We start from the raw sequence: 24359 nt of genomic DNA on the forward strand, positions 1-24359 counted from the left end.
TCTGCCATCGGGTAATGATACAATAAAGGGTATCTCTGTCTACGCATTCGCAGTACGTTAGATTTGTTTATGTTCAGGGACAATTTCCGCTCCCTGAACCAAACGTGGATCCTCTGCAGGTCTTCCTACATTTCACTACACTTATGTGGCGTTTGCGACTTCTGTGTTACAGCAGCGTCATTCGCGAAAATACCATGGAACTTCCGTCATTGTCTGCTACGTTTTTTATGCATGCTGTGAAAAGTAACGGTCATATAACACTCTTGGGGCGCACTCTAAGTTAGTTTTGCGTCTGAAGTCTTCTCTCCGTTGAATGATATGCTGTGTTCCGTTTGCTAAAAACTTTTCAATCCAATCATACAGTTTGTCTGACATGACATATGCTAACACCCCTTCTTTTCCTCTAGAGTAGCCGGTCGGAGTGGCCGAGCGGTTCTAGGCGCTACAGTCTGGAACCGCGCGACCGCTACGATCGAATGTTCGAATCCTGCCTCGGGCATGGATGTGTGTGATGTCCTTAGGTTAGTTAGGTTTAAGTAGTTCTAAGTTCTAGGGGACTGATGACCTCCCATGTTAAGTCCCATAGTGCTCAGAGCCATTTGAACCATTTTGAACCTCTAGAGTACTGCATTTGAATCTCACCCCATCACTGTTTCACACTTTAGTAAATTTCGTAAACATTGAAAGTGCAAGGCTCAAATGCAGTGCTCTCAAGAAAAACACACAACTAAGACGCACCGACTGCATATGTATATTAAGACATCGTCGTTTCCCGGAATCAGTGCTCATCAACTAGACTGTCACAACTGAGCAAAGCCTCCGAAACGCGTCGTAAATTAGAAAAGCGAAGTGGCTGGTTATGTCGTGATATTTGTTTGGATCATTACTCTTTTGAAAATACTGCGTATCGGCGTGATGCCTAACACTTCTGGTAAATGCGCCCTTAACACAGTTTCCATACGTATGCTGGAAGAGCCCTAGGGCGGTCACCATGGCAGCTTCTCGAGTGACGTACCGCTGCTGGTAGTCGGCCGCTCTCGCTCCTTTCCTTTCTTTCCTCTCCCCTTCCCGTCTCGCCTGTTATCTGGGTCAATGTTAGGCCGCTGGACCGCCTTCTTTAGCGGCACCGAGAAAACCGAATGCCACACGAGAGTCTGGAAGCGGCTCAGTTCGCGAACCACAGCAGTTCCGGCTGGGATTTCCTGCGCCGTACCAGTCATTGGCATGACGTAACCGCACGCCTCAAACATGTCAGTCCGGCGAACTCGAGCTGCAGTGCTCCTCGGTAATTGGCCTTCCTGGAAACCACTGAAGCTAACAGCGGCCTTGCGCCACGAACCTTAACCTACCGTCATTTACATGTAGACGAAGCTGAGTTATTGCCAGAGACATTAGCAGCGGGATATTTTGTGACTTTGCAAATTATTTGAATGTGTGAACTACGAAATCTTAACGAATACGCTAAAGCATTACGAAATACACACAGATTGTTTATGCTTTCTATCGTATCTGCATGACAGAAAGCAACGTGTATCCGTCTGTAGATGTAGTGGCTACCATCGGTTCTCTTTTATAAGAACGAACGTGGCGATACGGGTGGGTTTCTTTTTTTTGTCATTAATCTTTTGATTGATTTGATGTTGCACGCCACGAATTCCTCTCCTGTGTCTGCCTCTTCATCACAGAGTAGTATTTGCAACGTACGTTCTCAGTTATTTGTTGGCTGTAATCCGATCTCTGTCTTCCTGTATGGTTTTTACTCTCTACACCTCCCTCTAGTACCATGGAAGTAATTCCGTGATGTAACAGATGTCCTACCTTCTCCCTGTCAGTGTTTACCATACATTCCTTTCCTCCCCGATTCTCTGGAGAACCTCCTCTTTCCTTACCTCATCAGCCCGTCTAAGTTTCAACATTCTTACGTAGCACCACACCTCACATGCTTCTACTCTCTTCTTTTCCAGTTTTCCCCTCCGTCCATGTGCTCCAAATGTACATTTCTCAAAAATTTCTTCCTCAGATTAAGGCCTATGTTCGATGCTAGTAGACTTTTTCTTGGCCAGGAATACCCTTTCTGCTAGTGATAGCCTGCTCTTTGTGTCCTTGCTCCGTCCGTCATCGGTTATTTTACTGCCTAGGTAGCAGAATTCCTTAACTTCATCTACTTCATAATCACCAGTTCTGTTCTCCATTCCGCTACTTCTTATTACTTTCATCTTTCTTCGATTTACTTTCTATCGATATTCTGTACTCATTAGGCTGTTCATTGCATTCAGCAGATCCTGTAATTCTTCACTCTCACTGAGGGTAGCGATGTCATCAGCGAATCTTATCAATGGTATCCTTTCATATCGAATTTTAATTCCACTTTCAAACCTTCTTTTTATTTCACTCAGTGTTCCTTCGATGTAGAAATTAAAATGGTTCCCTGCTTCAGATTCCCAATTAGAAGATACCCTTGACCTTACCTGCTAATCTTCTGCTGTCTTAACCGTGGCCAGCATCGAACCTCATCTCTTCTAGCAGGGGTTGCAGATAATTGAAGGGCTGTAGGAGGCAACAGGGGAATTCTATGTGCAATGCAGTGTCGCTTGTTATCATTAAATATCGGATACTATACACATACGAACAGCCCAAACCTGACACAGCAAACGTTGTAAGTAGGCTGTTTAGGTCTTTATGTTGGTAACGCCACGTAGCGCTCTGTGTGAAAATCACTGACTGTGCTGTGTGCATTCTGTGGCTGGTTGGACTCATTGTTGGAATATTTGCTATTGTAGTGTTGGGCAGTTGGATGTGAACAACGCGTAGCATTGCGCAGTTGGTAGAGTTGGGCAACACGATTGTTTTTCCCGATTCGATTCCTACGATTCAATCTCACATTGCGAATCGATTCCTACGATTCGTTCACAATTCTTTCACGATTCATTCTAGTCTGCGATGGCACGATTCTTACGAAATGCAAAAAGTTCTTCATCTTACTCGCAGATGGCAGGACATGTCTGAAATTTGTCAATGGGGTTAGAATCGAACTGTGTCATGATAAGATATGCCAGAAATAGTTTATTTATGAGTAAACATGCATATGACGTTGCAAGTGTGAGTCTCGATTTATACGTGTAATGCCTTAATTGATGAAAGGTCACGTATGATTTGATTGCATCTATTGTTTTATTTCAGTGTGCCAGGAAAGAGGAGTCGATTTGTGCAAAAGGTGGTTCAAAATTACGTGGTATGCCAGTTTGGTTATGTGGCTTGAACGTATCTAACTGCAGACGTCTGTTTTATAGTAACAAAATCTAGCAGTGAGGCGGACGTGGTTTGGCTCATATCATACTATGTTTTTCTGTGCTAAGATGTCTTTCCAAGTCCACATTGTTGTGACTTGGCAAGAAGCCAAGTCACTAGGAGAGGAAGCCGAAAGGCACGCGTTTAAGCTCACGCAGGCTGGCGTGAGGTCTGGAACAGGTAAGGGAATTTATAGTAACAAAGAACGTAAGTAACTACTGGAATACTTAACTTTAATCCATAATTGGTGAACCTCGGTCGGACGGTAGATGCATCACAAGATAAATAGCAAATGATAATGGCGCCTTGCTAGGTCGTAGCAAATGACGTAGCTGAAGGCTATGCTAACTATCGTCTCGGCAAATGAGAGCGTAATTTGTCAGTGAACCATCGCTAGCAAAGTCGGCTGTACAACTGGGGCGAGTGCTAGGAAGTCTCTCTAGACCTGCCGTGTGGCGGCGCTCGGTCTGCAATCACTGATAGTGGTGACACGCGGGTCCGACGTATACTAACGGACCGCGGCCGATTTAAAGGCTACCACCTAGCAAGTGTGGTGTCCGGCGGTGACACCACACACATCACCCTTGTAATTCATAACACTGCTGACAGCCCTCCCATACAAGAAAATTTAGCCTGACTTTCATTTCTTCTAAATACAAAGCATAGGTATTTTGCTTTTAATTTGTCTGAGAACTTGCCGCTGTCACTACTATTTACGTGAGAAGACGACATACTTCTAAACAGTAGGATTCAATCGTATACATCGACATTACTTCACTAAAATTTGATATGAATCTGAACACGATAACATTCGAAAACTCGGAACTTGAAATTATTAATTAAAAAGCTTTTGTTTAAAGATAAACTTAAAAATCAAAATACGTATCTAAATATAAAATTTTATCCAAACTGTTAAAGCCGCTCCCAAGAAACATGAAATTCGCGTTTTTATTTAAAAAATTCTTTTGTGTAAAATCGCGTGCTGTAAGGATAGACACCTATATACAGATAAACATAAAAATCAAAACCTTAACTACATTCAATACGTACTAACAAAGTTTTACGAGATGGCGTGATAAAAACATGTGAAATAGCGTTTTTACGAATGGAACTATGTAGGATATATATATTGCAAAATTGACTTTACGAAAGAATGGAACTATGTAGGTGAACTCAAAAAGCAAAAACCAGTCTAAATACAAAATTTCATCCAAATCGTTAGGGCCGTTTTCGAGATACACGAAATATAATACATAATCCAAGTGCTATTGCTCGTGTGTATAGAAGGGGTGTGTGTGTTTTGCATTGCATCTGCAACAAATAAGAGGTACATATTTATTCATCATACTTGGATTTCTTGATTTTAATCGTGTGTATCGGGAGCTGTGTACTCGCTGTATATCGTTTCTGTCATCACTAGTTCGTGTATTACTCGCGCAAACTAAGCGGACGTCGGCGCGGTGGCTGATGGTAGCAATAGTAAATGGGAAATGCCTTTACGCTCATTCCCGTCAGCCACCGCCAAGTGTCAGCTAAGTTTTCACGAGTAATATTACGGCCCACGAACTTCGTTTGTTTGTTGCGAGCTTCCTTTGTTCACACGCATCCTCCACTTGACTGCCATCTGGCGGTCATAATCATTCGGCACGACTCGGCATGATTCGGAAGTTGCCTTCGAAGCATAGCGTACTAACAAGGGAACCTCCCCATCGCACCCATCTCAGATTTAGTTATACGTTGGCACAGTGGACAGGCTTTGAAAAACTGAACACAGATCAATTGAGAAAACAAGAAGAAGTTGTGTGGAACTGTGAAAAAATAAGCAAAATATACAAACTGAGTAGTTCATGGTAAGATATGCAACATCAAGGACACTGTGAACGCAGGAGCGCCGTGGTCTCGTGGTAACATGAGCAGCTGCGGAACGAAAGGTCCTTGGTTCAAATCTTCCATAGAGTGAAAAGTTTAATTTTTTATTTTCAGTTTATGTGACAAACTCTTATGTTTTCATCACTTTTTTGGGGGTGATTATCACATCCACAAGAAAACCTAAATCGGGCAAGGTAGAAGAATCTTTTTACCCATTCGCCAAGTGTGCAAGTTAGGTGGGTCGACAACATATTCCTGTCATGTGACGCACATGCCGTCACCAGTGTCGTATAGAATATATCAGATGTTGTTTTCCTGTGGTGGAATCGGTTGACCTATGACCTTGCGATCAAATGTTTTCGGTTCCCATTGGAGAGGCACGTCCTTTCGTCTACTAATCGCACGGTTTTGCGGTGCGGTCGCAAAACACAGACACTAAACTTATTACAGTGAACAGAGACGTCAATGAACGAACGGACACATAATAACTATGCAAAAATAAAGAAAGTAAAATTTTCACTAGAGGGAAGATATGAACCAAGGACCTCTCATTCAGCAGCTGCTCACGCTACCACGGGACCACGGCGCTCGTGAGCCCACATGGTCCATGATGTTGCCTATGTGGCCAATGGACTATTCAGTTTGCATATTTTGCTTATTTTTTCACAGTTCCACACAACTTCTTCCTGTTTTCTCAGTTGATCTGTGTTCAGTTTATCAAGGCCTATCCACTGTGCCAACTTATAACTAAATCTGAGGGGGGTGCGATGGGGAGGTTCCCTTGCAAGAATCGATGAATCGTTGGAACTTGGAATCGTCACGACTCGGAAACACACAATCGTTCTTACGATTCTTTTGAACGACGATTCGTCCGTATTACGATTCGATTCTTACAATTCTTAATTTAGAGTCGTTCAAATGAACGATTCATTCACGAATCGCCACAACTCTAGCAGTTGGAGGTGAGCCGCCAGAGGTGGTGGATGTGGGGACAGTGATGCCAGAGTTTTGAGCGCAGACGATATGGACGTGTGTCCGTCATAAAGAGGAAATTTGTAAGACTGGATATCATGAACTGATTATATATATATATATATATATATATATATATATATATATATATATATATATATGTGTGTGTGTCACCGCCAGACACCACACTTGCTAGGTGGTAGCTTAAATCGGCCGCGGTCCATTTAGTACCTGTCGGACCCGCGTGTCGCCACTGTGTGATCGCAGACCGAGCGCCACCACAAGGCAGGTCTCGAGATACGGACGAGCACTCGCCCCAGTTGTACGGACGACATTGCTAGCGACTATATGGACGAAGCCTTTCCTCTCATTTGCCGAGAGACAGTTAGAATAGCCTTCCGCTAAGTCCATGGCTACGACCTAGCAAGGCGCCAATTGTAACAGTGCATGTATCTTACGAGTCTCATTTGTATAGTCAAGAGAGATGTATCACAAGGAGTGATTAAAAGTTAAGTATATTCCAAAGCTACGTATTTTCTTTATAGCAGACTTGACGCCAGTCGGCGTGTGTGTACGCGTGCCTTTCGGCTCCCTTCTCAGTGTGGCGTAACTAGCTTGTTACGCCACAACATATATATATATATATATATATATATATATATAATATGACTTTTGAACACTATTACGGCAAATACGTTGTTTGTTCTCTATCAAAATCTTTCATTTGCTAACTGTGCCTATCAGTAGTTAGTGCCTTCAGTAGTTAGTCTTTTATTTACCTGACAGTATTGGCGCTCGCTGTATTGCAGTAGTTCGAGTAACGAGGATTTTTGTGAGGTAAGCGATTCATGAAAGGTATAGGTTATTGTTAGTCAAGGCCATTATTTTGTGGGGATTATTGAAAGTCAGATTGCGTTGCGCTAAAAATATTGTGTGTCAGTTTTGTGATGATCAGAATAAGTAAAGAGGGAAATGCCTGAGTACGTCAGTTTTGCTCAGCTGTTTGAAAATCAAATAACGTACGAGGTTTTTCAGCATTGTCATTTTTAAATTTTTCTAAGGGGACTTTACAACATCTTTCTGCAGAACAAGAGAAAGGTAACAATTTGTAATATAGACATGCGTTCTGTTAACTTGTCCAGCCCATGATCAGAGTGTATGATGTGAGAGGTAAACTGTAATGATTATTATCCATGAGAAAGAATAAAGTGAAGCCCAGGCAGGCGCAGTACAAAACACTATCGTGCGTGCGTGGTTAGTGTCGTCGCACCTACCGATCGATATAGAAACCCTTGCACTTCTGATGGTTCACGACCGAAATTATCGCGGTTGCATTACTTTTAATGCGTAACAGTACTGAGTTAAATCCATAGCTGCTACTGCGAACAGTAATCAAGTATACGACATACAAATGGCGGCAACTTCTGCGCTACTGAACTCCACGGGAGCACTCAAACTAACAACTGCAAGCAACTGAGGACGGTAGGGCCTCTCTCGTCAGTTTTGTTAGCGAGGGTATCACAACTCAGTAAGGCCTGTTTCACACGTATGCGATTACATTCGGTTCGAAATTAGAATTGTATTAATACCTTCAGCTGCTAAGGGGCGTTGATATATATCAACGGGGACAGGTGAAAATGTGTGCCCCGAGCGGGACTCGAACCCGGAATTTCCTGCTTACATGGCAGACGCTCTATCCATCTGAGCCACCGAGGGCACAGAGCATAGTGCGCACGCCTCCCGCGAGACCCACATTCTCACATTGTATGTCCACACACTACATTCGTAGTGTCCCACCCCAACACACTCATTACTCGTGGAAGACATTCTTACCAAGTCTCGTAAGAGTTCGGGGAATATGTGTGCATCCGCACAGAAGAAGAAGGCCATGGCTGGTGTTGCCAGAACTATATACTTCTATGCATATGGTGTCTGTTCTTTCGCAGGAGAGCTTCTGTGAAGTTTGGAAGGTAGGAGACGAGGTACTGGCGGAATTAAAACTGTGAGGACGAGCCGAGAGTCGTGCTTGGGTAGCTCAGTTGGTAGAGCATTTGCCCGCGAAAGGCAAAGGTCCCGAGTTCGAGTCTCGGTCCAGCACACAGTTTTAATCTGCCAGGAAGTTTCATATCAGCGCACACTACGCTGCAGAGTGAAAATCTCATACTTTCGGAGGTTTTTGACGATGATTACTGCGATGCTACTAGTGAGAACGAATATCGGGATGACTGTGTAATGGATGTTGGTACGGTTCTGAGGACGATTCCAGCGACAATAGCATCATTAAACCTATAAATAAGAGTAAAATGCAGTGTTTTGGAATGATTCCGAGAACAACGATGAAGATTATTCTATTCTTGTAAATTGTTTGTTTTGTCGCAGTGTTAACAATGAAAAAACTGTAGTTGTCAACCTAGCAGCTTAGTGCTTTATTAACCTTGGATTTATTGGTGGTAGTATGCTGTTGACTTCTTTCGACATCTGAACCGACTTAATCAGCTAAAGGTGGAGGAGGGGGCGGAGGTGCACAGTTTATCATGGATCACGCTTTTCATTTCCTTTTCTTTACCTATGCAGCTGTATTTAATGTTACACATTTCACATGTTATCAGTTTCAAAGCCAAATTGCTCCCCTTCATGTCATAAAGAAATACATACAGAGTCCATCCATCCATTTACCACACTTGTCGAACTATTGATACTTGGCTGTATGTGCAGTTTCTTATGCTCTCTTTAGGATTAGTACGAGGATCCATCAGTAGCAATGCCTTCTGTATCACAAAAATATTAGTAATGAACACATAAAAGCGAGATTAGTATAGGTCATAGTCTGAACTGCCCTCTACACAACACTATCATTCAACAGTCACTAGGGATTTGTACACATTGGCGCCATCGTCGAACGCAGGCATCAAAATCAGTTTGGAATAATACGAGGTTTTGCATATTGACCAATTTAAAAAAAAAAGATTTTAAAGTTGTTGAATGTGAACTGTAACGCGTATGTCTTCCCGAATCGGTTTGTCAACACTTCGACTGACATCTGCGACGGATCGTGTCTACAAGCCACTGTGCGCTATACACCGACGAGCCAAAACATTATGACCACCTGTTTAATAGCGTGCTGTTCCACGTTTCAAACACAGTATTTCAGACATTCTGCTTAGCATGTATTCTAAACGTCCTTGACAGGATTCTGGGAGTATGTGGCACCAGATGTCTAAGCAAAGGTCAAGCAAGTCACGGAGATTACGGGACGGTGTTTCAGAGGCACACAGCTGACGCCCGACGTGTGATCCAATGGGTACAGATCAGGCACATTTTCTGGCCAAGATATCGATGACAGTTCATTGTAATGCCCTCAAACCACTGTAACACGAATCTGACCTTGCGACACGGACAGTTATCCTGCTCGAAAACATCAATGCCGTAGGGGGAGATTCCAAGCTGAAGCGACGCAGATGGTCCGCAGTAATGTTCACTTAGTTCAATGCTGTCATGATGCCTTCGATTACCAGCACAGATCCCATGAAAGCCCAACTCAATGTACCCCAGGTATAATTCTGCCCTCACCGGCTTGCGTCTGTGGCGTGGTGCATGTTTCGTGCAGCCATTCACCTGGATGATGGCGTGTAAGGACCCATTCATCGATCTGGTCTAACAAGAAATATAATTCATGCGACAGGCCACATGTTTCTATTGATCCACAGTGAAAACTCCCACTGCAACCGTAACTGACGATGACGTTGGATCAGCATAGGAACACACAGGGGTCGTGTGATGTGGAGCTCCATGTTCAACAATGGCCTTTGAATAGCGTGCTCCGAAACACTTGTGCTACACCAACATTCTACTCTGTGGTCACAGATCACTGCCAATCCTGGACTAACATTTTCGAATCGTCCGATCTCTACATTTTGTGATGAGACATAGCTGTCCAATAGCATACGACCTACTCGTTATTTCACCATCCTTCAAACACTTTCCATAGGTGCTCACGACAACAGTATGCCAACAGGCGGCCAGCTTCGCCGCTTCAGAAATTCTCGTTTCCAGCTCACAACAATGTGCCCTTTGTCAAAACCGCCTACATCAGTGGATTTCCGCATCTGCGGGCCGAATCTTCGCTATAATGACTACCCATTCGTCTTTCTTCAGCTTACATTCTTTCCTTACTGCGCCACGTGCCCGCAAAACCACCAGGTGGCATTCAACATCGTGATGAACAGTGGTCATAATATTCTTGCACATCAGTGTAACTACGATGTCCGTTTCTCCGTCACCGAACTGCTTCACCCACAGTGTTGCTGTCCATTGCAGCATTCCCATACGCTTTCACCATGGATGACGTTAGAAAGTTTTAAAATCATGTGTCAAGAAGCAAAACGCAGAATTCTTCCAAATTGGCTTTGACGCCTTGTTTAAACGATGGCACAGTCGTGTACAAATGACTGGTGGTACCGAGTGGTTATAATTAAAGTGCAGTTACTCACGGAGGTCAAGTGAGGGCTGTAATTATCGTACACCATTAAACTTGGTAGGTATGCTAATGCGTTAATTCGGAAGATATTAACGCCGGAAAAATCTTAGTTCCAGTTGTGGCCACCAGGTGCAAATCCGGCGCTGTACACTCTTTATATAGGGGTATGACATCCATACTGTCATTTGACAAGTCGCAACGTGAGTGAACAATACGGCTATCGAGAAGAGACCGCACGCTGATAGTGAAACTGTTTTATGTGGACGGCAACAATTACAATGCTGCATTGAGAGAATATCTCCGAATGAAAGGTCTGAGGAGAGGCCCGATGGCATTAAATGGTTTAAAGAAGTTGACATTGAAATTCGAAGACACGGTTGTGCTTGGTGTGGCACCTGGAAGACGAAGGCTTCCTAGCCCGGCGGAAGTTATTGATGAAGTTGCTGTTGCTGTAATTGACCATCCTAGTGTTCGTGCAGTGTCACGAGAATTGTCCATCCTATGACCAGCAGTAGGAAATGTTTTGCGATCTGTTTTACGCTGGTACCCGTGAAATGTCCAGACGGTGCTGAAACTGAAAACTCATGATTCGCCGCAACATTCCGAATTTGCTCTTTGGTTTCTGGCACGAATCGAAGTTCATGTGGGCCAGCAATATCCTGTGGAGTGACGAAGCACATTTTATGCTGCCAGGTACAATGAATATAAAGAACTGCCGAATTTGGAATACTGTTAAGCCGCGAGCTGTGCACGAAGAGCCATTGCACTCACCATATGTGACTGTGTGCTGCGGATCCACAACTACTTTTATCCTCGATCCGTCTTCTTTATACAGTGTGGTCCATTGATAGTGACCGGGACAAATATCTCACGAAATAAACGTCAAACGAAAAAAACTACAAAGTCCGAAACTTGTCTAGCTTGAAGGGGGAAACCAGATGGCGCTATGGTTGGCCCGCTGGATGGAGCTGCCATAGGTCAAACGGATGTCAACTGCGTTTTTTAAAATAGGAACCCGCATTTTTTATTACATATTCGTGTAGTACATAAAGAAATATGAATGTTTTAGTTGGACCACTTTTTTCGCTTTGTGATAGATGGCGCTGTAGTAGTCACAAACGGTGGAATCACGTAACATTCCGCCAGTGCGGGCGGTATTTGCTTCGTGATGCATTACCAGTGTTAAAATGGACCGTTTACCAATTGCGGAAAAGGTAGATATCGTGTTGATGTATGGCTATTGTGATCAAAACGCCCAACGAGCGTGTGCTATGTATGCTGCTCAGTATCCTCGACGACATCATCCAAGTGTCCGGACCGTTCGCCGGATAGTTACGTTATTTAAGGAAACAGGAAGTGTTCAGCCACATGTGAAACGTCAACCACGACCTGTAACAAATGATGATGCCCAAGTAGGTGTTTTAGCTGCTGTCGCGGCTAATCCGCACATCAGTAGCAGACAAATTGCGCGAGAATCGGGAATCTCGAAAACGACGGTCTTGAGAATGCTACATCAACATCGATTGCACCCGTACCATATTTATATGCACGAGTAATTACATGGCGACGACTTTGAACGTCGTGTACAGTTCTGCCACTGGGCACAAGAGAAATTACGGGACGATGGCAAATTTTTTGCACTCGTTCTGTTTAGCGACGAAGCGTCATTCACCAACAGCGGTAACGTAAACCGGCATAATGTGCACTATTGGGCAACGGACAATCCACGATGGCTGCGACAAGTGGAACATCAGCGACCTTGGCGGGTTAATGTATGGTGCGGCATTATGGGAGGAAGGATAATTGGCCCCCATTTTATCGATGGTACTCTAAATGGTGCAATGTATGCTGATTTCCTACGTAATGTTCTACCGATGTTACTACAAGATGTTTCACTGCATGGCAAAATGGCGATGTACTTCCAACATGACGGATGTCCGGCACATAGCTCGCGTGCCGTTGAAGCGATATTGAATAGCATATTTCATGACAGGTGGACTGGTCGTCGAAGCACCATACCATGGCCCACACGTTCACCGGATCTGACGTTCCCGGATTTCTTTCTGTGGGGAAAGTTGAAGGATATTTGCTATCGTGATCCACCGTCAACACCTGACAACATGCGTCAGCGAATTGTCAATGCATGTGCGAACATTACGGGAGGCGAACTACTCGCTGTTGAGAGGAATGTCTTTACACGTATTGCCAAACGTATTGAGATTGACGGACATCATTTTGAGCATTTATTGCATTAATGTGGTATTTACAGATAGTCACGCTGTAACAGCATGCGTTCTCAGAAATGATAAGTTCACAAAGGTACATGTATCACATTGGAACAACCGAAATAAAATGTTTAAACGTATCTACGTTCTGTATTTTAATTTAAAAAACCTACCTCTTACCAATTGTTCGTCTAAAATTGTGAGCCGTATGTTTGTGACTATTACAGAGCCATCATCACAAAGTGAAAAAAGCAGTCCAACTAAAACATCCATATTTCTTTATGTACTACACGAATATGTAATAAAAAATGGGGGTTCCTATTTAAAAAAACGCAGTTGATATCCGTTTGACCTATGGCAGCGCCATCTAGCGGTCAAACCATAGCGCCATCTGGTTTTTCCCTTCAAGCTAGATAAGTTTCGTTCCTTGTAGTTTTTTCGTTTGACTTTTATTTCGTGAGATATTTGGCCCGGTCACGATCAATGGACCACCCTGTGTAGAAAACACCCAGAGAGCCTGTCACGTGTACCGTGACGTCTGCATTTTATCGAGACCTGCTTGAACATCATCTGATTCCTGCTTCGGAAACCACTGTTTTCATGTAAGATTGGGCAATACCTCATGTCGCTCGCCTAGTGAAGGATCTGCTTAACGCAACCTTCAAAAAATGTTCAAAATGTGTGTGAATTCCTAAGGGACCAAACTGCTGAGGTCATCGGTCCCTAGACTCACACACTACTTAAACTAACTTACGCTAAGAACAACAGACACACACCTAAGCCCGAGGGAGGACTCAAACCTCCGGCAGGAGGGGCCACGCAATCCGTGACATGGACCCTCAAACCGCGCGGCAACGCAACCGTCCACGAACGGGTTGTGTCTAGAGGTTTTCCAGATGCATGACCTGCAAGACGACCTGATTTGATATCTGAAAGAATGCGTTTACCAGGAACACATTCGGTCTCCGCTTGATCTGAAGGCCGGGTGCAGCATATCGTCGTTGTCTCCAGTGCTCATACTAAAAAACGGTGTGTAATCAGCAGTTAATAATAAAATCAACATTGTGCCTTTTTGATTTGTTTGACCTTTTCTGCCCACGTCCCGCTCATAATGCATTATATGTGGAAACATTTCTATACGTTTTTCTTGTGTTCACATCACCAGATTTGCACCTTGAGGCCAAAATTGCAGCTGTTCTTTTTTCAGCGTAAATCGTTTCCGCATTAACGCTTGCGATAATTACGGCTCACACTGGACCTTTGTAAGTAGCTGCATCTTAATCATAACTACCCAGCATGCTGAACAGTACAGTAGTGTAAAGTTCAAGTTATGATCTGTATTAATTCCGCTGTTACATATTCTTATTAAATTTATGGTACATGAGGCATTACTTTCTGATCCACTCTCGTATGTTGCAGAAGTACATACAGGCTTGTATTCTTGTACATGAAGAAGGATCCATTATGCTTTCAAATTCATAGAACGTAAACTAGAAAATAGTAAATACAAGTGAACGCATAGGATAAAGAGATGGAAGTAAAAGTATTGGCTTTCCTCCGTGAAGTTCTTGGGAGCGTTCGTTTCCATCTTTCATCACCATGGAAGCTACACGATTAGTGTGTAATTTGGTACTTTTTATAAACACAAGTCATATACAAGGATGGAAAAGTGACAGAAAAAAATCCGAGGACCTACGGACTGAACATCACACTTCTATATTTGTAGTTCGACTGCTACCCACTTAGCCACCGAGCTTAGCCATAAATCTTTGGAACTAGAAACGATTTGGCATGGTATATCGCAGAATTCTGTGTCTGGATCCCTTACTGTTTCCTATATACAGTATGTAATCGTACCATCTGTTGTCTAGGTCTCTTAACGCATGCATAAGCGACTCAGATGTTGTGGGCAATAATTCTGGTGATGGAACAGAGCTGGCAGGGAGGGGTGACGTGGGGTGGGGGTGGGGGGGGGGGCGCACGATAGCTTACACTTCCTGATCACCAGATCATAAAGGTGGGTTCGAACTGAGCTACTTTGACGTATATGGTAAACGAGATGATGCTCTCAATATTACCATCCCAGTCGCTCATAGTCAACGACAGTAAGGTAAAGATGGTTGAATGGTTGCAAAAAAAAAAAAAAGAGGAAGAAGGCTCTGTGTTCCGTAAGCCGACGAAATAACCATGCCAAAATATCACGTGTAGGTGACGCAACAGTAAAAATGGAAAGCAACGCGATAGTCAGCGTGCAGCTGTAAAGCTGTGACCCGAATGGAATGGGACTGTTCTGGGCTAAATATAAAATGTATTTTAAGGAGCGCAACAGCGAAAGGGGCATGCCGGCTGAAAATCTGTGCTTGCAGGCGATTCCTTAAGTTTATGACCGAAGACTTACGGTTATTGCAGAAAGGTCCAACAGCTTAAGTAAGAAAGATTGCGATTTAACGTGCTGTCTATCAAGAGATTATTAAAACACAAGCTCGTATAGGTCGACGATGAAAATCGGTTTTCGGTTCTTTCTAGCATTTGCTTCAATCGATTTAGGAAAACTACAGAATACCAAAAATCTGATCGGTAGATGTTGATTTGAACCCTCTAGGGTAGAGCACAATCGCCAGCATTTTTCTTGCAGCTCGGTTTTCAAGCGGTCCAATAACAACGAATAATATGCACCTGTAATAGTTTTATCCTTTTCGAGATAGTTGATGAGGATTATCCCCTGCGAATCCCAAAAGACAGTCGCCATAACCTCTCCGACTGAAGGAATGGTCTTCGCCTTTTTTGGAGCAGATTCTCCCTTTGTAACCCATTGTTTAGACTTCTTTGGTCTCAGGAATATAGTAATGTGTCCATGTTTCACCCACAGTGACGAAACGATTCTTAAAGTCCTGCGGATTCTTCCTGAACAGCTGCAAACCATCCTTGCAACACTTCACACGATTGCAGTTTTTGTCAAGCGTGAGCAATCGCGGAACCCATCTTGCAGATACCTTTCTCATGTCCAAATGTGTATGAAAAATATTATATACCCATTCATTCGAGATGCTCACAGCACTAGCAATCTCACGCACCTTAACTCTTCTGTCATCCATCACCATATCATGGATTTTATCAACGATTTCTGGAGTCGTAACCTCCACACTGCGTCCAGAACGTTCAGCATCACTTGTGCCCATATGGCCACTCCGAAAATTTTGAAACCACTTGTAAACTGTTCTAATCAAAGATGCAGAGACACCGTAATGTTTATCAAGCTTCTCTTTAGTCTCTTGAGGCGTTTTGACTTTCATAAAGCAATGTTTAATCACCACACGAAATTCTTTTTCGTCCATTTTTTGACAATCACTCGACTTCCTTGATTCACACAATGCAAAACACAAAGAAATAGACCAATATGGCTGAAACTTGGTGTACGTTCTTTCCAAAGTTGCTACTAACTAAACACGACCTCGATACGCGCCGGTGATGCCGTCTCTCGGACTTTGCACAAACTTTTCAAACGCCCCTCGTATAGCGCCGCCACCTATCAGAACTTCATGGAACCATAGGATCTGAAGCAGGAATGTTCCATGATGTCCCACAAGTTTCGCATTTTTCCAACCGAAATTGGCTGAGAAAAAGTGTTGCGTTACTTTTTGATAGCTCCCCGTACATTCCGCTGTACACCCTTAGGTGGCTGGTGCAGTAGGCTATCGAGATAGGTGCAGATGTAGCATTTAACTGAGAGGCAGTTGTCTCAAAGGGCATACGATGATGATATTGTGTTTACTGGTATCTTTGTGTCTTTGCACCACTTAAAGTGACAATCAGTATTCATTCCGCGGAATTTTGTACTTGTTTCGTAATCTACAGAAGTACCATCACCTTTAAGTGTGATGTTCCATCTTCAAACTGAAATTCGTAGTATTTTCTTTATGTTCAATGGCCTGTTCGTGTTTTGCTACCACTACGCAAACGTTCACACACAAAAGAACAAACAACATATTGCAAGACTGGAGGCATTAACATAAGCGGGAGCGAGTTTGCTGCTGCAGGGCGTGGTCGCATATCATACATTCCCTGTGGCTACAGCGATACGAGTCCGTCGCTGGTGGCTGGCGAGGCCATCTGCTTTCCGGTCACGCCGCCTACGGAAACGAGCTTCCGGGTAGCAGCTAGCAGGTGCCTTTGTAGATACGCGGCCCGTGGAAAAAAGCGAACCCGCCTCCTTTCCGTATCGAGTGTTAACACCTGCGACATATTGGGGCACAACGATCTTATTTAGGTAGAGGTAAAGCTACCACTAAACCAGATGGTTTGTTTGAGCACGTGATGCTTAACATGGCATTATTGTAGTAGAAGTGATAACCCCCACTTTGGAAATGTCTCCCCCACTGATTTACTGTGGGACGTAACATTTAACGCCGGCCGGTGTGGCCGAGCGGTTCTGGGCACTACAGTCTGGAACCGCGCGATCGCTCCGGTCGCAGGTTCGAATCCTGCCTCGGGCATGGATGCGTGTGATGTCTTTAGGTTAGTTAGGGTTAAGTAGTTCTAAGTCTAGGGGACTGATGACCTCCGATGTTAAGTCCCATAGTGCTTGGAGCCATTGAATTTTTGTCAATACATAAGACACAAAACAGCATGCTGAGCAACACGTAAGTCACTTTTATTTCAGGGAAGACCTCACCTCTCGTTCTTGAGCAGTGTGTAGTCAGGATTGTCAGGTGTCGTACTAGCTAGTAGGTTAATTTTCAGTGGACAGTATTGGAGTAGCGGAGTAATTTATTTTTGTGGATATTCCAAGTCAAACATTGCACTTCAGAACACGCAACATTCATAATGTACATCGGTTCTGAGTTGTACGAGGGTTGACTGAAAAGTAATGCCTCCACCTTTGTAACTCTTCATCAGTTGGCAGCCTTGGTATGCGGCAGGTACTGGCTTGTTCCGTAGCCTCTTCTCTGCAGCTCCAGTTGGCGGGAAGCCTTAGCATTGAATGATTGTGTTGTTACAGTGTAACGTATGGAACCCTGCGCAGACGGTAGGTCAATGGGATTTAAGCAAACGTGCAGTCATTGAATTCTTGACAGCGGAAGGTGTCATCCCAAAGGAGATCTATCAGAGAATGAAAGCAGTTTATGGTGATTGTGTTGATGTGAGTACTGTGCGTCGTTGGGCGAGCAAGTGTAAAGATGTTGAGGCAGGAACATCTGACCTGCGTGACAGAGTTGGACGTCCTGTGACAGCAACCACCGAGTTTCACAACCCACAGATTGATTCAGGACAATCGTCGTATCACTCAGAGAGAAGCTGCAAGCACAATCGCATTTCACAAGAACTTGTGGGTCACATTATTGCTTCTTGGCTATAGGAAGATCTGTGCACGGTGGGTACCCCGGATGCTGACTCCTGAAATGAAAGCGCAAGGACTTGAAATTTGCCAGGAACTCCTCTCGCGTTACGAGAATGAAGGTGACGCCTTTCTCCGTTCAATTGTGACAGGAGACAAAACGTGGGTTCATCATTACGACCCGGAGACGAAACGTCAGTCTATTGAATATCGACACAAAGACTCGCCGCAGAAAAAGAAATTCAAGACGCAGCCCTCAGCTGGAAAAATCATGGCCGCAGTGTTCTGGGACGCAGATGGTGTTATCCATGTTGATTTCCTTGATCGTGAACAACAATAAATTCAGAGAGTTACGTCGCAACGCAGCGAACTCTGAAACTACGGCTAACAAGGGTCAGAAAGGAAAAGGAAAATGTTTTCCTGCAGCATGACAATGGCAAACCACACACTTCACGTGCCTCCACAGCAGAACTTCAGAGACTGAATCTCACCACCGTACGGCATCCTCCATACAGTCCAGATTTAGCACCGTCTGACTTCTATCTGTCCCCGATAATGAAAGACGCTCTGCGGGGACATCATTATGCTTCTAATGAAGGCTTTGAGAGAACTGTGAGACTGTGGTTGCGGTAACAGAGTGTCGACTTCTTCCGTGACGGCTTCAGAAAACTTGTTCATCGTTGGTAGAAATGTATCCAATTGGCTGGTGATTATGTGGAAAAGTGAATATTGGTAATTAAAGACCACATTCTAAGGATTATTTCTGCGTTTGATTTATTAAAATATTCCCATCCAGACCCAATTAACGAAGGTGGAAGCGTTACTTTTCACTCAACCCTCGTAGTTTTCATTGAGCATACAATTACTTTCTTTTGGCATTTAATTAGATTCATTTTCTTTAATTCAAATTTTGCATTTCATGAAGTTTAAAGTTTTATTTCACCACACTGTTCACTTGCGCAACGCAGGACCAACCAACAGTTAAGTTTTTCTCTGCAATTGAACACGCTATCTGAAGTACACCTTAATCGCGGAAAAGTTTGTGAAATCAGTTTATTCAGTTTTCTCATATACAAACAATAATGCATAGAAAATTTACAATATAATCATTCATGTGTATTTTAATGAAGATCAATGAAACTGTTACCTGGGAAACGTATAATCGATAAAGAATAAATTAGTCAGCTTCCACAAGTCACTCATTTTCAAGTTTAACATATTTTTTGTCCGTACGTTTTATTTTTTGCACGCATTTTTATTGCTTTTTGTACAGTGTTTTTCTTTCGATTTTCAGGTTTTTCTGGTTCCTGGGCAATATTTTTGCGTCTCTTGATTTTATGTCTGCTGCGTGGTATTTCCTGGTTTTTCTAGTCTGTGGACCAACTCTTTACCTGGTCCGGAATACGTGAACATCCGTGGAAAGTGAAGTAACGCTATTTGTTTCAAATATTCTTCCATCAGAGCAAGAACAGGACGTTTCAAGAATAGTCATCTTCAGTTATCATTGTCAGGGTAGTTAAATTTCAGAATTGTATCAATGTATCCAAGCAATATCATGATGCCTTTAGAAAAGTGAAAGTGTCCATTGTCGTCTGATTCTGAAAGAGGTGTAGATTGATCACATGTGGTCTACTGTACGTACGCCTTCTCCTTGTCCTCTAGTTTTTCTTCAGATTTTTTAATTCCTACTCACTGTCTCAGGAGGTACAATTTCATGTGACTTCCCCTTAACTACTTCTACTTATTGTGGTTACTTTTATGGAACCTAATAAAAGAAATGCACATAAAACAATGTTTTCGGAAATTTTTAAAAGATATGAAAAATATTGAAAATGCGTAAGTATCTTGATCTGATTGGAATATTCATAGCTTGCGAGAAACGAAAAGACAAAAAGAATGACTTGAGATGAAAATAAAAATCGCACGTGTAAAAACTACGTATACAATAGCCCACGTAGCAGAAAGCACACTGCAGACATGACAGTTCAATGATTAAACTGTTGTCAGCTACAGTTGCGGAAATTATACTAAGTGGAGACATCTGTTATGAATAACGAATACGCTTTGGTTATGTACTAGGACGCCCATTTTATTTTTGTTACGTTCAGGAAAAAAAAAAAAAAACTGGGGCGATTAAGGGAGAAAAAGGGGACACAAATTGCACTGACAAAATTTGATGGATGTAGAAGTTTACCTTTGTATCATGCACTCATACGCTCCCAAATGACGTTTTACAGTTTTGTGCTGCACTGTCACCGTACTTTTCACTTTTCTGTGTTTTATCAATAAATGCATTTTATTTTGATATTTTGTCATTAGAGTGAGCAGACAGTATACAATTACACCTTGTTTTGACAGTGAGCAGATCCTTCATGGTTTCAGTGTTTTCTTCATCTGATCATAAAGAGTTCGCTAAGAAAAACACATGTACATTCTACAGTTTCTCCCCTACCAGTGATAAGAGGGAACTCGCCTTTTATATTGCTGTCAAAAATTACACTCCCATATTGGCGTGATGGAACATTGATAGCATAGATTTAAAATTATCCTGTGTCCACTACGTCTTCAGACTGCTTACCACAATGAAAATTGAAATTCTTACTATCGAAACCAATCGAAAATACAAATTAGCATGAATCGTTACCACCAACAGTGCATAGCATGAACGCCAAATAAACAAAGATTATAGAAAAAGTTGTAAAAGCGGCGCTTCCTAGCGTTTATACTTGAGCAGTAAATTGTTGGCATAAAATACTTTAGCCAGGCAGAATCCCAATAATGCGGCACATTTGAGCGTACCCAAAAAAGTTTTCGGGACCGCGGGACGTTTTAGAGAGAAATACGGACTGTCCCAGGAATAACGGGACGAATGGACACCCTACTGTATAACCAAGCATTACCGCTCTTTGTGTTACGGCCACGGTGTTTCTTATTCGTGTAGAGTTACATGATGTCGTGTGTGTGTGTGTGTGTGTGTGTGTGTGTGTGTGTGTGTGTGAAACACAGTAAAAACTGAAGAGACACTAGCTGATAGCGTCCTAATTGTTTGTCTCGTTATGACGGGCAACAAGGCAGGCTTGGATTTGGATCCAGGGTTTGGTTCTGGAAGATGTCTTCTCTTTCCCCTCCGCTCCCCCTCCCCCACCCACCCACCCAACCCCCTCCCTTCCGAGAAATATCTACTTTCATCCTCGCATTTAATGTGCCACAGATGTCACTGATTTAAATTAAAATGACAATAATGTTTGAATATAAGCATACTTTTCTTAAAATAGTGTTTAGTTATGATGCTTTTGTTTTCTGCAGGGAGGCGTCATGACCCGACCCCCTCCGCCTTGATCCCCTCCAACAGAGATATTTCAGAGAGCGGCAAAATTTCATGCGCTGTTGTCACCGATGCCTTGAGATTGATAGTCGTTGTTAGCAGTTATCAGATTAAATTATTACTGTAAGATGTAAGCCGTTTACGTAACAGTAAATTATTTATTCGTTTCCTGTCGTTGGGTCGTTGTCTCCCAGTTCTTGAGATCATCTACTACGTGTCTAATTTTGAATCTAAAAAATTGGGTGGTAATATACGGGGTGAAGCCAGACTCTACCGACACAGTTTCGGAGCTATTCCTGGGCTATTTTCGGGGAATTTCGGCATCAGAGCCCCATGGTATCCGGTTACTCATTACAGAGCAATAACTCAATTAAGATTTATTGAGGTTGTTACCACAGTTACTTTTGTTTCTATGAGTATACTTTCAAAACAATTAAAACAGCCTGTAATATGCCAGAATCGAAACTAAAAACACAAAACGAAGAATAATGCCGGAGGGAAGGTGCAAAAACAATGTGATGAGGTTCCTGTGGCTGTGTGAATAGCTCATCATAGCGCCATGTTTGATAAACACGAGTTGTTATGCAAACTGAACGTGGAGAGAAGGGAAAGAGAAATGGAAAGATTGATGTGAGCTGCAGCATTACTGCGGAATCAAAGGCGACGAGTGAAAATATGTGGCGGACCAGAATTCGAAACGGAGATTTCCTACATCCTAGACTGTTGCATTAACCATTGCGCCATCCGGCCACTGTGTACATCGCACTGTGCGGCTGGTCCCGGCGGAGGTTCGAGTCCTCCCTCGGGCATGGGTGTGTGTGTGCGTGTTTGTCCTTAGGATAATTTAGGTTAAGTAGTGTGTAAGCTTAGGGACTGATGACCTTAGCAGTTAAGACCCATAAGATTTCACACACATTTGAATTTTTGTACATCGCAATTGCGCGGAATACCTCGGCGAGCCTCTCGGCCGACCTACATTCCCACCAACCGCCACCTACCCGCGGTCCCTGGTCATGCCCTCCACACTCGCTACTTTGAGACTCCCGCAGGAGGTCGAATATAGTTGTGCACCTGCCCTGAAGATGGTGGAATCAATTATATGAATGCGAGGTGCATATTGGCCAACCTGTCATCAGCAAAACCTACTCATAACGCTGTTTATCATTGCTATCGTACTACCAACACTATCCGAAGAACAAGCTGAGACGGGAGCGCAAATTTGAGGGCGAAGAGCCTCCATGGTGTCAACAACAAGTACCATGAGTGACTTGTTTGTAAACAAGACAAGAGCGCATACTGTCGACTTTTGCACTGTTGTGCAAATATTTTCATTGCAATAAACATACATAAACTGGGTAAGAAATGCAGTTATTGTGTAAATAGCTTAGGGAAACTACAGGTCCTGAACATTTAGCTGTTTTTCGACATGATCACCATTTCTGCCGATGCATTTTTGTTGACGCTGTGGCAGTTTTTGTATGCCTATGTTATACCACGTGCCGCCATGCTGTTCAGAAAGTTATAACTTCTTTCACCTCGTCGTCGGAGCTGAATCCCTGGGACCACAATTAACGCTGACAGGTACTATGAGACTCTGAAAAAACTCAAACTGGCAATTTAGAACCGGAGAAGAGGAATGTTGAGCAAGGGCATACACATTCTCCATGACAACACTCGCCCACACATCGCTCGGCAAACCGTTGCTCTCCTGCAACAGTTTCAGTGGAACGTAACCACCCGCCCACCCTATAGTCCTGACTTGGCGCCCAGTGACTGTCACCTGTTCCCTAGGATAAAAAAAAAAAAGAAAAACATTTGGCTGGAAAGCGATTCAGCTCCGACGACGAGGTGAAAGAAGAAGTTCATAACTTTCTGAACAGCATGGCGGCAAGCTGGTATGACATGGGCATATAAAAACTGCCACAGCGTCAACAAAAATGCATCGACAGAAGTGGTGATTATGTCGAAAAAAGTTAAATGTTCAAGCTGTAAACTAATGTAGACCATTGTAGAAATAAAGAGGTCTATGTACTTATAAAAAAATAGGAGACCTTAATATTGGGATTACCCTCGTAGATGCTTGTTCTACCTCATAGTCACCTCCAGTTGTCTTTTTACGCCACTACATCGCTCACAGTACTTTGCAGCTGATATAAATACTCCATAACACAGGTCTCAGAGGTTGTGGCGATTCCCTTATTCAGTCGCCTGAAAGATTAGCTGTAAGATGTAAACGTCAGTTCTCCATTCCCCATCGCTCAAATGACTCTGAGCACTATGGGACTTAACATCTGAGGTCATCAGTCGCCTAGAACTTGTGAACTACTTAAACCTAACTAACGTTAGGACATCACCACATCCATGCCCGAGGCAGGATTCGAACCTGCGACCGTAGCGGTCGCGCGGTTCCAGACCGAAGTTCCTAGAATCACACGGCCAACCCTGCCGGCCCCAGCGTTCATTTCGTATGTAATGCCAGTTCTGCTATTCTCGCTCAGGTGAACCATTCATAACAAGAGACCAAACCAAAAAATCCCCGATAATGCGCAATGGATACAGTACTTGGTCTTACTGGGGCTCTAAATTTGCATCTGACAGCATATACACCCGTAATTCCTATAATTTTTAAAAAGTCCCGCAGCTCTGACAAGTAGAGGTCCCCAGCGGTGGGAACTATACGGTGATGTAGAGTATGTTCCCAGGTATAACAGTCTGCAACCATTCACTTTGGTGGACCATCGTTTGCGAGTAATCGATGTAAAAATTTCTGAATTTCACGCGATACTCTACAACTTTCAAAAAGAAACGTTAAACGTATTTGTTGCGTAGCATAATCGTTATATTACAAGTCTCATATGCAAGAGATCA

The 24359-nt window shown here is 43.2% G+C and overlaps 1 protein-coding gene and 1 non-coding gene across 2 annotated transcripts in view; both read left to right on the forward strand.

Annotated features, from left to right (window-relative positions):
- LOC124797965 (peptidylglycine alpha-hydroxylating monooxygenase) overlaps positions 1-24359 on the forward strand; it is a 214192-nt gene that overhangs the window by 35515 nt on the left and 154318 nt on the right. The gene's annotated exons all lie outside the window — the stretch shown is intronic.
- On the forward strand, positions 8153-8227 carry Trnas-cga. The gene has a single exon. It is a non-coding gene; the product is annotated as a tRNA-Ser (tRNA).

The sequence above is a fragment of the Schistocerca piceifrons genome, chromosome 5, assembly GCF_021461385.2.
Source record: "Schistocerca piceifrons isolate TAMUIC-IGC-003096 chromosome 5, iqSchPice1.1, whole genome shotgun sequence".
Taxonomy (NCBI): domain Eukaryota; kingdom Metazoa; phylum Arthropoda; class Insecta; order Orthoptera; family Acrididae; genus Schistocerca; species Schistocerca piceifrons.